This window comes from Rhopalosiphum maidis, chromosome 4 (genome assembly GCF_003676215.2).
Source record: "Rhopalosiphum maidis isolate BTI-1 chromosome 4, ASM367621v3, whole genome shotgun sequence".
Taxonomy (NCBI): Eukaryota; Metazoa; Arthropoda; class Insecta; order Hemiptera; family Aphididae; genus Rhopalosiphum; species Rhopalosiphum maidis.
Window position 1 is genome coordinate 10,628,821 of NC_040880.1, and position 18,697 is coordinate 10,647,517.

Consider the following 18,697-nt stretch of genomic DNA (forward strand, 5'->3'; position numbering starts at 1 on the left):
TATATACTACTGTTGTGTAGGAGCTGCCGTATAAGAAGAGTAAACTTCTAAGGATAATTAATTGTTGGTGCTTGTGAAATCTGCCATCCACAAACTGGACGTTTCGGAGATTAATGACCCGTCGATTAAACGCAGTCATATATAATAATATATATAATATATATATAACATAAGAGAGCACAATTCCTCAATATTTGTGACTGAAAAAAAATAATAATATTCGAGTCGAAAAAAAATGATATTATATTGCAATTATCAAAACAACGATTAATATTGCACATTTTCACGGTATCGTGAATTAGTTCAATACTGCAAGAATAATATGACGAGTGATGTATTGTATTCGTAGGACAAGAAAACAGAGCGGATATAGAAGAGTGCGAGATCGTATAACGGGAAACTTCGACGAATAATACTCGACAACTTTCAGCACTTATTTATTGACCTTAATCGTATGCTCGGAGTCGACATCGATAACGAATAATTATAAGAACTAATAGAGTATTTATTTATTTTATTATAATGCCATTACCGTGCAAACGGATAGCGTTATAACGCCGTGCGCGATGATCGTACGACTTTAGACAATTTAAATATCATAATATTATGAGCAAAAAAATCGTATCATCTATTACGCAAGACTTAAATTAAACCTTGTAATGGAAGTACAACAACTAATCAACTGTATTTATATCTATTGAATATATCAACACTGAAACTGCGCACGATATAATTGTATTATATATTATTATTGTAATAATACCTGTTGGTGCCTATATTATTATATATTATACAAATACGAGTGAATCAAAATTCATGAATTTTAAATCTGTTTGTATATTAAATATGAAATTGATGACTTGCCGATAAGAGAATAAAATTCAATATAAATATCAATAAATAATAAAATTTACATAGTTTGAAAAATATGATTAAAAAGTGTTTTTTTAATCATTTGAAAACATTTCTATATCTGTATGCAAATAAATGACGCCTTGCATTTTTTCAGAATTTCTAAATTATTTAATAATATAATGTTCAATAATAAAAATGAATCAATATTAAAAAAAAAAAGAAAAGAAAATTGGCACAATCTCTAGTCTATAGTATGTGTCAAATATATTTCGTCATTGAGTATTTCACTGTAATGAATGTGTTAAATTTAAATTCACTGATAAATTATTGTACACGATTTTTCGTCGACAGTCTTTTGCTTAAAAACAAAAATTATATCATACATAAATTGAAATAAAATAAAAAGTCAAAAATGACAATTCTATAACCAGTAGAAAAAGAGTCAAAATATTTTTTTAATTAAATCATGACCAGAAAATACCAACATAAATATTTGGTGTGGTTTTTTAGTTTATTCGAGCGTTATTTTTTTTTTATAAATAGTTTTACATAAAAAAAATTCTTGTTTTCCAAAATATTATTTTTACATTTTTTTCAGATTATTTTGAAAAGTACTTGACATTAATTCTCAAAGTATCTATACGAGATCCATTTTTTTATTAGAACCCACCTTCAACATTAATAATTGAAACATTTTTAACACTACTTAAAATAATAAAAATCACTAATGGTGAAGTCAGACGTCGTAAAAACATACACACGTATCATTGTAAAATCAATGCGTTCATCAATCTGCTTAGAGTTTAAAACTGCGTTATTACTATTTAATGTACGAAATTATACATTTAATGGAATGCATTTTAAAACTTAAGATTTAGATACTGTGTATGCCCAACGATTAAAAATTATAAAACATTTACGTACATAATACGTGCATTACCAATAATAATTTCAATTATAAAATATACGCAATAACGGATGGCGCTATTGGTTTATATGCCATTATTAAAAGTATAATCTACAAAATCAAATGCCTTTAAATAAACAATATTTCAATCAACATAAATACAGAGCTATATTTTACAGTTGATTGAAAATTCAAATATCAATACAATTAGGTAGCACTATTCAAAATGAAAATACTAAAATTTGTTGAGTTATTATTAACATTGTATACATTTTTATTTGCATTATACTATAAACTAATATATTTATTAATTAATTTTTATACCTAACAATATCAAACGTTTTTTCGATATCGCTAATATAAAAAAAAAAAATACAAATTCGTAATCTTCGCAGAAATTTATAATTAAATTCTTATTAAAATAATGTAAAGTAACAATTTTTAGTTGTTGTAAGAATTTTTTTGTTTACGACCTTGTATTATATTTCCAATTATTCCGGCTAATAAATATTAATTTTTAAATAAAGGTGAAAAACGTGATCTTTAAAATTCTCCTTCCATACACCTACTTATGTCCATTTACCTACACAACATATAAAACAATATCTCACAGGAAATAATAATTAACATCTCTAAAACATGTGGCTTGAAAATGTAAACTAATTTTCAATTTCAAGTGAAAACAATCTTTGACTTTCACATAATATCCGGTGTTGCGATGGTGACAAAACTAGAGTACAATGAATAACAAAATGAGAAGTCTTGATAAAGACTAAGCAACCGGTTACTCAATATGCGATTTCTTCATTAATCCTGGTCCATCATCAGATAGTTATTTTTGTTTAAATACAAATTATACAAACAAGTGAAAGTTAAACTTTTTAACTTAATTTATTTGATACATGATAAATTCAATTGATTATTACTCAAAAATCAAAATAAATTAAAGTTCAATAATATTAATTTATAAAAAAAATCCCTAAAGGTCACTGCGTGAATAAACTGTACTTAATTTATTTTGTAAATATTTACTTGATTATAATTACCTCCTAAATTTGTTTTATTGAATTTGTCATAAAAAAATGTATAAACCATTTGTCAAACATAAGTATATTTTTATTATTGCAAAATATTTACACGACATTACAAACTAAATATTAATTTAATTCTGGCTGCCAAAAAAACAATTATAGCGTAAACAAAAATGATTTTTTTAAACCAAGGATTTAAAATAATTGCTTGCTATATTTTCTCAACTGCTATTTATTTTTGATTGTTTGTTTTATTTTCAATCAATTTTATACTAGTAAGCTATCACATTTTCAAAGCAATAAAATAAGACCACCAACTTACATTTGTGTGTTTTCGTATCTTTCTTGCTACATCCACTCGTACACTCCAATACTCGTCAACTCCTATATTCAAACGGCAAAAGGCAACTGCGCATTTATATATCTATGTACTTGCGACTTTTATCAACGAAAAATAAAACAGTGCTAGACGCAAATGCACGCATCTCGTGCGCCCTCCCATCAAGCGAACTGCAACCGCGGTTGCACTGCACAAAAGCCCGAGGCAGCTACTGTTTTTCATGGCCAACGCGGCGAAATAATTCGAAGAATACGTATTATAAACGTATTGCCGTTATGGCAGGAACTATTCGTACGACGGCCGATAGTGATCGGGCTGTGCACCGTTATTGTTGTTATTGTCGGTTTTATTTTTCTTCGACATTTTCCCTACCATGTTATCGGTATAAGGAACAAATCTAAAATTAAAAACAATAAAAATGCCCAAAAATATTTAATACACTATACACATTGTATAGAACCCTTAAGGAAAAAGATTCTAAGTTGCACTAGTATAATCTTATATATATATATATATTTGTTTGAGTTTGCGCTCATTCGATTATTGGATTGTATATACACTATACAGACTACTCGAGTGAGTAGGAAAAAGGAGAGATAATGCAAAAGTTTTTTTCGATTCGAGTGTCACTCTGTGTGACTTTGATCGGTTATAATTCCGGGAAGGGTGAACAATAAAAAGTTCAACTCTCTGTCCTCAAATCCATGACAGTAACAACATAAAATACAAAAACAATCACGGATCAATCTGTAATTCACTGGTTGATAATCACTATCAACATTTTAATTTTAAGAAAAAAATACGAATCAAAAAAGTCAGACACTTTTGGCAACCCAAGACATTTGAATTAAAAAAAAAAAAAACACTTAAATAATCAAAATAAATTATTTCCTTTCTAATATAGATAGTAGATTATAATATTATTATGCTACTACGGATTAAAATGTTTGTAGTAAATCTATTAAATCATTATTGTTTTAATTCCATCATTAATACATATCACAAGTTTTGTTTAGTTCATTAGTTTTAAAATAAATGTAGTCATATGACAGGACACTTGAAAAAAATTTCATCTGCAAAGTTATATATAATCAATTATTATCTTGGAACAATATAACTTAAAGCTTATAATATTGCAGTTGTCTGTGTCCTAATGAAATATGAAGAGTTATATTTTATAGAATAATAAACTGATAAATAGATACAGTTTTTTTTTATCAATTTATCATTATAAACTAATAATATAAGCATCAGTTGTCTCAATAACTAAAAAAAAATTTTGTTATAAAATATATTAAGTGTAATGAGGATGAGAAATATATATATTATCTCGGGATAATTACCGTAAAAGTGCATTGTTTATTCATTTAACTAAAATTCATCAACCATTAGTGTATTGAAAAAAAAAAAACAATTTATTTACTGAAATATATTTTACATAGGACTATAAGAGTGTTTTCAAAAATATCATTCTGTCTTGTCTATTCGTATCTAGTCTCAAACATTTTGTCTTCACATTCAATTTATTTTCTTTGGCAGTATTTATATACCTACCTATTAAATACCTAGACATATTTAAAATCTAGGTTAAAGTAAATTTAATTTTCTATTTACATTTTTGCTATTCTGAAAATCATATTAAATTGAAAGCTTTTGATAATTAATTTTATGTGTTAAAATATTTAACTTATTTAATTATTTGATTTTTGAAGTGCCTATTGCAAGTAAGATAAAGTAAATTTATGATTATAGACTAGCAAAAATACGTTAAGTTATTTTATAAAGGTTTATCGGTATATCCAATATTAGTTACTTTAATTTTGAAAAAAAAACTTATCAAATTTTTTTAGTTGGAAAATAGAAGATAAATAAGTTTTTTACAATTGTCATATAATTGAATCATGTTTTTGTAATTTTAAACAAATAGTTTTCATAAAATGATTTAATAATTGTTAGAAATATTATTCAATTTAGAAAAACAACATATTAATACATAAATATATTACTGCAGTAATATACCTACCAACTAGGAGATACTGAGTTAAATATAATACATATTTTGAAAACTATTAAACAAGCATATTAGTTTTTAGTTATTGTGTTTGCTGGTATTATTTTTTTCGACAAATGATTAATCGATGGATAATTATTTAAACATACATTTATAATTAGCATAAAATTATCAATTACTTAACTAGTAAAATGTTTAGCATGAACAAGATACTAAAACTAAGATAAGTTTTCACTAATTTGTTAATAGTTCATGGTCAGATTTAACAAAAATCTATTTCTAAAAAAAAATAACTACAAAATCCCCGTAACTAAATATCCAACTAAAATATTACCATAAAAATAATCTATTATAGGTGTTAACAAAATGTTCAGTAATATAAAAATAAACAACCAATGTACTTTAAATTTTCATTTAATCAATTATTTACTAACGAAGTTTAAACAAGTATAAACTAAGAAACGAGTGAATTTAAATAATTAAAATATTTTTATAATTCTAATGACTGAAAAAAACCCACTTTTTTAAGCTGGTATAAATTATTTAAAATTTAATTTATTTTAAAATAACTATTAAAAAATTATTATTGTTAGTGTATAATACAAAGAATATAAGTGTTGTGAAACATATTTTCGGGTAACTGTACCATAATAGCGGAGTTATTTTTTAAAGATCGTTTAAGTTAACAACGAAAAAACATTTTAATATAAACGTGAAATGACAAAAAGAGAATTAAAAACCAAATAATTTAATAGAAGATGTTGTTTAACTTTCAAACTTGGTTTGTATTGTTAACAATTAAACTTTGTATTTAAAGGTTTGCGAAATCCTACATTTCTAAAGAAATTCAACATTGATTTTGTAGCAATTTGTAACTTAGAAAAAAAATCTAAGAATATAAACAATTATATAATGTTGTTTAATGGTCAAATAATTTTATATCATAATTATTAGAACAATTCTTAAACCTAAATAATTGGAGTATACAATCCATTGTACCTACCTATCCTAAAATAATAAACTATAATTAATTATGCGTTATAATGGTTTTAATAATTTATATTACTAATATGGTAATACATCTAGTATTATAAATTATAACCATATTTGAAGCTTAAAAACTATATAAAATATATTAAATTTCTAATAATATTTATACACTTTTATTCGGACTGCAAGAATTCAAATATTTTTGGTAGTTGGCTTAATATTTTAAACAATAAAATTATATTATTATTCACATTTTTATCTCTCAATAATGTACTAAAACCGTTAATTTCATTGCTTTTGTATAATAAAATATAATAACTATTAGTTTTATTAAATTTAATATTATTATTTATTATCACACGTATTTGATCAGTCCACTTATAATGTACAAAATATAAACTGAATTATAACTATTGTTGCAATAAAAAAAGTAAATAACTATTTATTTTTAATTATTCTAAAATTCGTGATATAAATTAAGTACTAATAATAATTGACTAAAGAAAACTAATATCCAAGTATTTGAATTTCATTTAAATACAATTTATTTGATTCAATAAGCACTAGAATAGATATTTTTTTCACAATTATTTTGACTATAATGTGATTATTTAGCTTATAAATCATTGAAGTAGAGAAAAATTAAACAGAATTGATAATATTTAAAATAAAGTAAAATAATATCACTATAGCAGATTTAAGGGATTATTCTCGGTAAAATTATAAAGGTGCCAGTTATTTAAAACTAACAAATTATGAATATTTTATGGTACTTATAAATGAAAATGTTTAATTTTAATAGAATCGAATCAATGGATTAAAATAATATAAAAAATGTTTTATTTTTGTTAATACAATTTTACGAATTGTAATAATATTTATAATATTCAATAATTAAAAAAGTTTTAAGGTTAACTGTTTATATTAACATTATATTATTATAATACCTATGGGTTTTTATTATGCGAATCATACATAGTCATTTTTAGAATACTTCATAATAATGAACACTGCAATTATTAGTTATAGCTAAGTAATTCAAAGATAAGTTTTTAATTTTATTAATTTAGTAATGCAGAATTTTTCATAACGTATTACTGTTTTAGGTATACATTTACTAATAAAATATTATGTTACCGACAAACTAACGTATTCGATTAGGAAATAAAAAATGTTAAATATTAATTGTTAACGACAATTAAACATGAGTAATAGAATATTAACAATTTTAAAAATTATAACATAATATTATTACGAATATTTATTAAGTACTTACAGTGCTATATCCGCTAAGACTCGGTCAACCGTGCAGTTAAACGAAATGTATAATACCGCGTATTTTATCTTATTTATTTTTTGAAAACGTAATCAAACAATTGGCGTTCGAATTAAATAACTTAAACAAAAAATAACCGCCAAAAAACCGCACTACGAAATCCACTCACTCCGACCGATGAGTAAGCTACCTCTGCGGGACTTTCGGCGTTGAGCATACACACGTGATCCACCGGCACGCCGCACGGAAGGAACGACTGGACCCGATTGCTACCGAACGCACGCGTGTAATAATAATGACGTTTCGCGCCGCATCATCGGGGCCGGCCATAGAAACACGGCGTAAAAATAATAATCGTAAAATTCACATTTTTATGGGGAGGGAGCTTCATAGTTGTGGGCGCGTTTAAGATTGACTAAACTGTACCCGGCGGACGTTCGGACATCCTAAAACCCATCCCGCGAGACAAATAAAATATTAAAAAAAAAAAAAAGAAAAAGAAAGAAAACCTGAAGACTTAGCAAAAGAGAGAGAAAAATAAAAGTTCCGAGAAACGATTTTGGCAGGCGGCGCGACATCCAAAACGACGATAATGTGTCAGTACCATATCGGATCCCCGAAAAATGTAAGAACCCATTGTACGCGCTTTATATTATTTATTATATCGAACCGCGATGTATATGTCCGTGTTTAAGCTGTACAAAATCATATAACGATTACTACTATTTGTATTACCTAGTCTTGTACAATGTATTTCGGCAATGAATTATCTTTCAAGCGACGTTATTCAATGAAATTACCTAATGTTTAATTTTAAGACGACAGGATTTTTTTTTTTTTTTATGCAAAATATTTTAGAAAAACTGTTATTCTCCAAATTCAATCTCTAAAAGTAATTAATTTTATCGCGGTAAATATATTATTATGTGCATACATCATAATACACTAATATAAACAAGTGTTTTTTTTTTAAAAAAAAACAACAGTAATTTAGAGCTAAGTAAAAAGTAAAACATTCCTTCATTGATGCCGGTATATTATATTTTAAGTGTTTAGTGAAAAACCGGTCAAGACCAGATTAATTTTATTTGTTATAGGTACCTGACTTATATTTACTAGTGAAATGTTGTAGAAATCACATAATAGTACTTATAAAATTAATGTTTTTACCGTAAATAATAATATAATGACTGGACGAATAATATATTTTTTATCAGAAAAATAAAATATTAACAAAATATATTAAACTTCAATTTAATTTTTAATAATAAACAATCTATAAATTGTTTTGTTTAATTAGCATGAAATTCGATTCGAATATTAGTTTTGAAATGTAGCTTGAGAAAAATTCAATTATTAGCTACCATTTCTTCCGTTAACAATGAAATTATAAATGATTTATTAATAATACTACAACCTAAGGGTATATGGTTAAATTATTGGATCTATAAGAAAAAAATATAAGAATAAGTATTATATTTTAGTGATAAAAATATATTTATACATTTTAGTTCGTTAATTTTCTTTTACATATTTATACTATTGTTGTTATTAATATAATAACATTACACTTGTATCTTAACATACTTTTACAATAAATAATATGATACCAATGTATAAAACAATTTTTTTTTCCATAATTTACTCACTATTGAAAAATGTGTCAGTTGGCACTAGCCTATTTAAAGATAGTAAGTTTTAAAATATTCTGTACGATTAATTAAATTAAATTTTATGAAGCACATTAATTTTCGTATCGACCTGAATAATTATACTTAACAGACGCGTAAAACTTGATGACTTGTTGAAACGACCGTAATACAAAGTCACTATTATAATAATGTATGTATGTCCACTAAAACCATGTTCTTAGAATATGTGCCCAAACTTGTTTTGGGTAAAATCAGTGCAATGCACCCGGCTACCCCCTCTTACCCTTGAATGATATCGGATATGTTCTTAAAAAAAAATTGATTGTCACGTATTGTCGGCAATATTGACTATTGATTTGAAACAACCATTACAATATCCGAAATTACTCCCTAAACTCATAACAATTTATACTCAACTAAATTAATTGCATATAGGAATTTGTTTTAAACAGTTTTAAAACATATTTAATAGTATATTAAAGCATAAAAAATATATAGACCTGCGCACTACCGAAAAAGATCAATTATTATATTTTAATGTCTAAAAGTACTTTACTTTGGAATTCGTTTTATTAATGCAGATACCTATAGATCGATACGAATCGAAAAAAAATACGAGGGCATAAAAAGTAAAAAAATATATTGTCTTTATGTACGTTTATTTAATTCAATAACAGGATTTATAAAAGTAATTACTTTTTTTCACATCTTGATGTAAAAAAAAGTTATAAAATTATAGTTTTGATTAATTCGTAGCCAATAAAAGAATTAAAAAATCACTGTAAATTATTTTCAAGATCATCATACTTCTAAAATAAACATAATTATATTTAAATAGTGCTAATTAAATGTATACCCCTATATAATAATATATCTGCAAGTACGTAGGTACGTCCCGTTTAACTGTTTTATAATGCATGTAATTTACGCGCATCAAATTACGTCAATAAAGTTATATTGTAGTAAAACACGAATAGAATAAAAACAATGAACTTAATGATATTCGTTGTTAATTATAGAATTTTTAAAAAGCAATATTCATTAAAATGTTGATTAACTGTTGAAATAAAAATATATAAATTATACCAATATTTACATATTTCTATACATAGTAATAATAAGCTTTGTATACCGTGAATATGTTTTAATATTATTGTATGAGATATTATGTAAAACACTGAAGACAAGAAGTAAAAATTTAATAACAGCTTTAGGCAACAGACTAGGTACTTACTACGTTTTACAAAATTAAATTAAAGATCTTGTCGATACGATAGAACACTTGTATACGTATAAGAAATCCGATAACGGAAAATCACAATATTTTAATCAAAATAATAACGTATAAAAGAGAAATCAAAATGTGACTCTTATTTATTTTAGTAATAATAATAATAATAATGATAAAATTAAGACATCATACATTTTTAGTGTTTAAATTGATAAATTTAATTATAAATCTAAAAATGTACATGGATTCTTATTTGTATCCATAGAATAAATGATAAATATCATACAAATACTTTGAATTCTACGGTCGGTTTGTATGGAATTGATAAATTGCTTCCCAAAATCTATTTATAATACAAATTGCGACACCGGTTATTTTTTAATACACAAGTTGTAGTTCGTGCTTTATAGTTTTTACGATAAAAATTGTCTTTCTTGTGTTGACAGACTTAAGACTATCTTTCACATGAAAAATGTTGTTTCTTAATGTAATATCATTAAGTATAATAAATTATAATATGAACAGTATAAAAATACAATTTTCGCTTGTATAATTTCAACGTTCGTAATTAAAGTGAAATTAGTAAAACCAAATCCAACTTTGATTACCAATTAAGGCTATTATTTTTATAATTATAAATTATAATATAAATTATTTTATAGCACAAACGTGGAATCTCGGCTTGCAAAATAACTATATCGATTTTATCCCTAAGTAATTCGAAAAATAAATTATCAAAAATATATATTTTCAATAATAATAATATTATAGTATATGTATCCATTTTATCGGCTTTTAACAAATAAAATAAAATTTTTAATTATTAAATATCCTTCTAATAGTTGTTTAGTGTTAGTATCTCTAATACTCGTATACATATAATTATAAAAACCAACTAAATTGTTCTGTTTCCCTCAAATTCTTCGTTGCTATAGATAAATGTATAATAATATTCAATACTTTTGATTGCGCACATAGGTGTTACTAATAATTCACTTCAAAAAGACTTATCATTATAATAGATTTAGACCACTGTTAAAAATAACTAAATAAAAAAAATATTCAAAATCCTGATTGAGCCTCAACATTTTATGTTATTAATTTACTAGTTAGATTAAGAAGATGGAATAACCGAAACAATGGTGATGACTGATAATATTATTATTCCCTAGGCAGTTAATTGTTTAAAGAAAAAGACCACCATCTTCCGAAACTGAGCATGGTATAATAATATCTAAATATAAAGTATTGTAATTCAAAAGTTTTCATCCAAATTGGTTTTTAATACTTTTGCAACATATATAAATGGTTTCACTACTAAAATATTTCAAATATATTGCAAATTTCAAACAGACGTGAAATTTATTTTTATAAGAGAAAAAAATTAAAATACAACATTTTCATTTGTTTATTATTCAAATTACCATTCATAGGATTACTTATAATAATATTCCCCATCGTTGACAGGTTATATAAATGATACAAATTAAAAAATATATATAAACAATAAACATTTTTAGCCATTCTTCTGATAGTTCTTAGTCTGTATAAAATGGAAAGGAAAATTTAAATTACTTTTAAAATTTGAAATCCAATTGAGATGATATAACGTTTTAAACAATCTATGAACCGATTTAGATATAGGTACTATTCGTAACACTCCGTGAATACCACGTTGGCGTTTCAATACCAATTCTGATAGGTTGGCATAAGCCAACGAATGGCCAAATAAAAACTCAGTCAATCAGAAAATGTACTTTCCAGAATAATGTATTTAAAATTTTAATATTAAAGTGAACTGTACATCAAATCATACATTAATTGTATAATACGCATTTACTTTATAAATGACTACTGAACATACTGACCGGATAATCTATCATTAATAAATATAAGTTAAATAGATAATGAGTCTTTGTTTAAATAGGAATATGTGTTGACGTGTAAAACATATAAAATAATATCAAAAATTGATAAATCCGAAATATATTAAAAGTATAAAATTTAACATTAGCTGTAATAAGCAATATTGTCAATTGAAAGTAGTGAGCTCAAAATTATATCGTAAAATCTACTGAAACATTATAATATTAACATCAAAATATATAGCAGTGTATTACTGAACATAAAAACAACGTCGTCTTGGTAAAACAATTTTCAGAAAATAAAACCTAAATATGTCTTGACAAAATATCTCCTTTTAAATAGTACAGTATCATCATTCAATATGTAGAGTGAAATTGTACAAAAAGTATTCCAACAATAAATCGATTAAATTATTTCCGGAAGCAATAATAATAATCAATAAATGAGCATTATGTTTGTTTAAAATGTATGTAAGTTTAAAAGTATAACATCGATGTTTTTTCTTGTTTCTTTTTGATAAACATTGTCTTATGTGTTTATTACGAAGTTTTTCAATCAGAGACAATATAATGTATATAATAAGTAAATAATATATTAATATATCAGATATGTGAACTCATATGGCTATTTAATATTGCATATATTAAGAACTTTAATAAATGAATCATTTATATTTATGGATTTATTTATTTTATACTTGACGTAATAATATGATTCATTTAACATATTGAGATACAAAAACAAAGTTCACTATAAATATCGGGTAATTGATATATTTTTTCAAATGATTAAATAATAAATATTAAAACATAGATGTTTTAAAAATATTTCATATAGAATCGTTCCACTATCGAATAATAAGCAGAAGAATTAACAAATTACACAAGGTATAAATACTATTTTTAAGCCATACTTACATCAAAAGACTATTATGTTTAAATTTTTTTTTATGAAATAATGTTAAGGGTAAAAATATATCTATAGAACAATATAAACTATTGGAACTATAAGAAAAAATGTGTTCCACAACATCATAAATTCCTTAAATATTTATGTGTATAATATACTGTATACACGTCTATATATATTTTACGGTAGGTATAGTAAAATTTATTTTGATCGCCATACGATGCAATGTTATAGGTGAAATTAATTACAATTTCATACCATGCATTTGTTGTTATTTAACTTTTGTATGTTTGGCTTGTACGTAATTAAAACAGTAATAAATAATGTTAAATGTTTTTTTCAGCAGACACAAGATAAATTTATCGTCTAGTAAAAAATATTACGTACAAAAAAAAAGATGACTTGGTTAAAAATTAAAGATTTAGTTTACGTTTCCACATAAATTTATTAATATTTCTTCCATACTTTCGACGGTATAATATATTATTTAGCTGAATTTTAATTGTATAGTTGTAACACGATGTAACAAATTACCTACTTAAATATTTTGAAAACGTTAAAACTGTGTTCAAGATTATATACAATATGCTTGCAGTATTTAGAGTTCAATTTTTATAATTATTATAATTTTTATTTTGATATCATGATTCATAAGATTGCCTTTCACATATAAAAAAAAGTTAAAATGCATCACTTTTAAATACATTTTAATTCATTATTCGATAGAAAACAATGCACCTAATATTATACCACATTATGCATTAATAAAAAGGATGTTATGTAAATTCTTTGCTTTTGTACGTATACTACGCAAAGTTGTTTAACTTTAAATATAAATGCAAATTTAAGAATATTATTAATCTTTTATTTTACTATAATTATAATTGTAATTTTATTTTTAATTTTAAACATTTACCTATTTAATTCTAAAAATCATTTAATTAATTTTAGATTTTTAGCGTAGTAAATTTTGTATGGTGTACTAATATTATGAACTATATTATTTACATTTTATAGTGATGTTCACATTTTCTGAGAACATTTTTTGATAAAAAAAAACTTACTTATACGTTTACAAAACATACATAAGTCGGCAGTTACTTTAAAGTTTAATGTATATAGTAATTTTTCGTTTTATTCGATAACTTCTGTGGGTGCAAATAAAATGTATAAATAGTGTCAAAGAAATGTTGTCAAGTGCATTTTTAAGACGTCTACGATAATACTTGTATTATTATTTTTTTTTTTTTGTATTGTGATTATTTATCAATACAGCTTTTAAATTTAATATCGGAACATATCACTATCATTAGAGTGAATGAGAAGTACTGGAGCGAGTCAAATCTCTTACGCTCGGTTATTGTATCTTGATTTTTTTTTTCTATTAATTAAATCTTAATAATAAGCTTTCAATATAATATTTTAGTAATAAAAATTGAATGATAAAATTCCTCCATAACAATATCTAGTTATTCGTGTAGACTAATACATTAAGCACTTGTTTGAATATCCTAAACAAACAAAAATGTTAATAACATTGTTAACTAAAAAAACTATTAATATATATATTTATTATACAATTAAACATTTTCTAATCTCTTTGAAATAGACTAATATTATACAGGAATAATAAAAACGTATTTTTTTTCGACAAGTAACTATAAAATATTATATATTATAACATTTGTAACACATAATAATAATATGATCGTTTTATGGTGTGTAATGTGGCAATAATAACACCAACTGTATAGCAGTCATAAGCGTCAGCTACAGTCACTGAAAGAATATATACATTACACATATTTTATGCTAAAAGCGATAGTAATTTGGCAATCTAAAATTGACTTGAAATTATTGTCAACGACACTCGAGGAGTTTGGGGTGCTAACACGAGAAACCAGCCAAAGAATAGGGAATATGATAAAAGCATTACATATTATTATATAGCAAATGTAAACATACTGCTGTGCTATTGCGTATCCGTATAAACGCCTGACAATTATTTTACATTGAAATTAAACTGTTCAAACATTTCGAATCATTGCGTTCATACCTACTCAATCCGCAAGACTGGATTATACGGAGCACATTAAGTGTAAATGTCCCGAACTCTGATTTTATGAGAGCTACTTCTAAGAGGCTACTTCTACGATTTTTTTTTTTTTTTTTTAATAATAGATTAAAAAAAATTATTAAAAATATTTTAATACATTATACGATTATGCCGTAATTAAAAAAACCGGCTTATTCTATTTATTTTTAAATAATCAATGTAAAGATGTTGGACACGGCCGTTTTCGACCAAAAACGTACCCTTTTCCTTTTCGGCCGATTCACTTTTCGACCAAAACAAAAATTATAAACAAAATAATATTTATATATAATTTTTGTAACATTATAGCCATTATATAATTATATAATTTTAAAAATGATTAAAAATATAAGTTGCAAACACGATGGCCACCGATCAAATAATTAATGACAAATATTATATATAGATTTTAATCATTTTCGATAAGTATAACATAAAACGTAATACATTAAACTTTTTGTATCGTTTAATTTTCAAAATCACCTATTTTATATTACTATTATACTTAATCATTATTGACAAAAATTGTATATTATTATTTTATGTTTTTATATAATATTATACATATTGTAACATATTAACATAAAAATAATGTTAATATATAGATATGCTTATATTTTAAATAATTTTCTATATTTTATTTTACAAAAATTATACATAAATATTATTTTGTTTATAATTTTTGTTTTGGCCGAAAGGGGAATCGGTCCTTTTTAAATTTGGTCGAAAAGGGAAGGGTACGTTTTTGGTCGAATACGGTCTCGCTCAAGATGTTATACTGATTTTAAGCGTTTTATTGTATAGCGCACAGACGATTTGAGAGTACGAGGAAGAACAGTTTATTAGCTCTAGGGTCCCATAATGACATTTGCTCCGAACCCGGTAAAGCGTACTCCAAGTTTTAGTACCGACAATCAGCCCAGTTCACGATAGGTTACCAGTGTAGGAATCCGACTGTTAAATACAAAACAGCTCGCGATTCACTTCATTGTTCGTTTAGCATTTTAATATACCAACACGACTAATTTATATGCAAAACAAAACAAAAAAATTTTACAAGCTTATACATAAAACTATTTAATATTAAAAATGTTTTATTATTTTAATTTTAATGAGTTGTTGAGTCGATTGACGGATTGTGTTTAGGTTTGGTAAAGGTTGACGAGTGAATACCGCTCTGCTGTACACTACCTAGTTGTCGAGTGATTCATACTGGACAAATGGATGTGTTAAGTATGTAATTTGAATTCGACAATCGGCAATAAGTCATTGTATGCGAAAAACGGTTCCGAACGGAGACTGCGTGTCGCATATCACTGAGTACCAGGCTGGGGCTGCTCGTCCCCAAAGTCCGATTTTGACTCTGTACGTGTATTTGTTTATAAATGACACAACGATTTACTGTAAAAAAAGAAACCCTCTAATATTATTTATTGTTATGAATATTATGACATTGTCTGGATCTCGCGGACAAAGTACCTATGCGTCCATAAGTCGGACAGGTCGTCGCCGTGTCGTGCCGCGGAAATTCAAACGCACATCGAAATTCACGCGTTTGTCGGACTGATTTTTCAGCGCCACATCGCTCGGTCGCGGCTATTATTATTCGTCTTCACGACCCGCACCCCCACACCGCTAAACGATAATATGACCGTCGCAAAAAACTGTGCGGATTCTGCACACGTCATGACTCACGGTGTTGGAAGTCGCCGACGATCAACAATAACAATAATATGGTATATTATGTATATCATTACACTTTTATCGCGTGTGTGTGCGTATGTGTTCGTGTGCGAGTTGACGATAACGTACCCGTTTGAGTTCGTCGAACCGTCGACGACTTGTTTTTGCGCTACACCGACGAAATACCTATCTATCTCTATGTGTGTGTATATATATATATAATATATAATATGTATCGACGCGAAGTATCTCTGTCGCGCTATATCCGTACGCACATAGGATGGGATGATATCGAACGATCGGAAATCAATGTGATATTATTGTATCGACGAAGCACCCGAAGATTTGCACAGAACGGTTTTTACGCGTTTCGATGGTCGGTGGGTATATTTTAGCATAATTATTATGTAATGTATGGATACATGAATTATGTACTTGTAATTTACATAATAGAGCATATTTTATTATGTCGTATAAATATCCGACCAAATAATATAAACAGCAAGCATGTATTATTTTATATTAATATATACAGGGTGATGCACCAGCGTGCTCACTCCAATAATGTACCTTCAATAATGCAGTCAATTAAAATCTGATTTTTCGAAAACTAATATACTTGACTACTTAAGTGGACGCCATACCCGCATGCGTTGTCTCTATCTTATTAACGTGCATCATAATAAATCTGCGTTTAGCGGAACACATTTTGTGATGTTATAGTGAGTTATAGCTGTGTGAAATATTACACCTTTAAAATGTTCATAACTCACTTTAAAATGACGATATCAACAAAAGCATATGTTATTTTCTAGATAATATTTTTACCTTTAAAATTTATAATAAGTAAATTGACTCTAATATTAAAATCAACATCACAAAATGTGTTCTGCCGAACGCAAATTTGTTATGATATACGTTAGTAAGATAGAGACAACATATAGACATGATATATATTTTCAAGTTCTTGAAAACTTCTTTTTACTGTTTAAGAAGTGTCCTGTGGCAATACAAACTTCTATTTTTTTTTCAGAATGTTCAAAAATTTAGAACCGTTTTTTACTGTAAGTTATTTGAATATATATTTATTTTGAAAATTTCGATGTACCAAGCTCAAAATTCAAACGAGTAGTATAATCTAAGTAATTAAACTATATACGAAAAGGATTAATAATCTTTTAATGTAGTTCTACAAAAATATAAATTTAATTTAATATTAAATCTAGTATTGATTATAATTGAACCATTTTTACAAATTAAAAATTTGAATAGATAAATGTTATTTTCTTTAACATTTTCAAATCGTCATAGCTATAATATATTTTTGAAGCCCATTACCGTGGACCTATTATCCTCAACATACAAAGCTAAGAGATTCAAATTTTTATTTTGATACAGCACACGTTTTCAAAAAAACTTCTGTTAATAAAGTTAAAGCGGGCTTATGGTTTGAAAAACTGAAGTTTGTATCTCCCATGAACAAAAAATCTTATGATTTAAAAACCGTGGTCTTTGAGTAAATGTATTTAAAATTCCTGTATCGAAGTAAATAAGAAAGTGAGCATATTTGGTGAATTACCCTATATTATATACGGACAGATGATACCTACATCCATCGAAAAGTATTTTACGTACATAGTATTATATAGTTGTACGACTTATTGTGGACTCGGATATAAAATATTATGAAACCGTACGTTGCAATTAGAGCGACGTACCTATACCTATAGTATACTATTATAATATTTTATTACACCTGTCGAGTTTTACGATCTATTAAATCTAATCGACGTACACCTGCGGTATGACTTATTTGGCAAATTCAAAATTATTACTACTGCAGAAATATTA

The 18,697-nt window shown here is 25.8% G+C and overlaps 1 protein-coding gene across 5 annotated transcripts in view; it reads right to left on the reverse strand.

Moving 5' to 3' along the window:
* Positions 1–7,661, reverse strand: part of LOC113552815 (cardioacceleratory peptide receptor) — a 204,732-nt gene extending 197,071 nt beyond the window's left edge. For 4 of the 5 annotated variants that reach the window (XM_026955795.1, XM_026955761.1, XM_026955769.1 and 1 more), the window contains exon 1: positions 7,411–7,661. The gene's annotated coding sequence lies outside the window, so the exon portion shown is untranslated. The remainder of the gene's footprint in view (positions 1–7,410) is intronic. The other variant, XM_026955814.1, reaches the window with a different exon arrangement.
* Between the last annotated feature and the right edge of the window lie 11,036 nt (positions 7,662–18,697).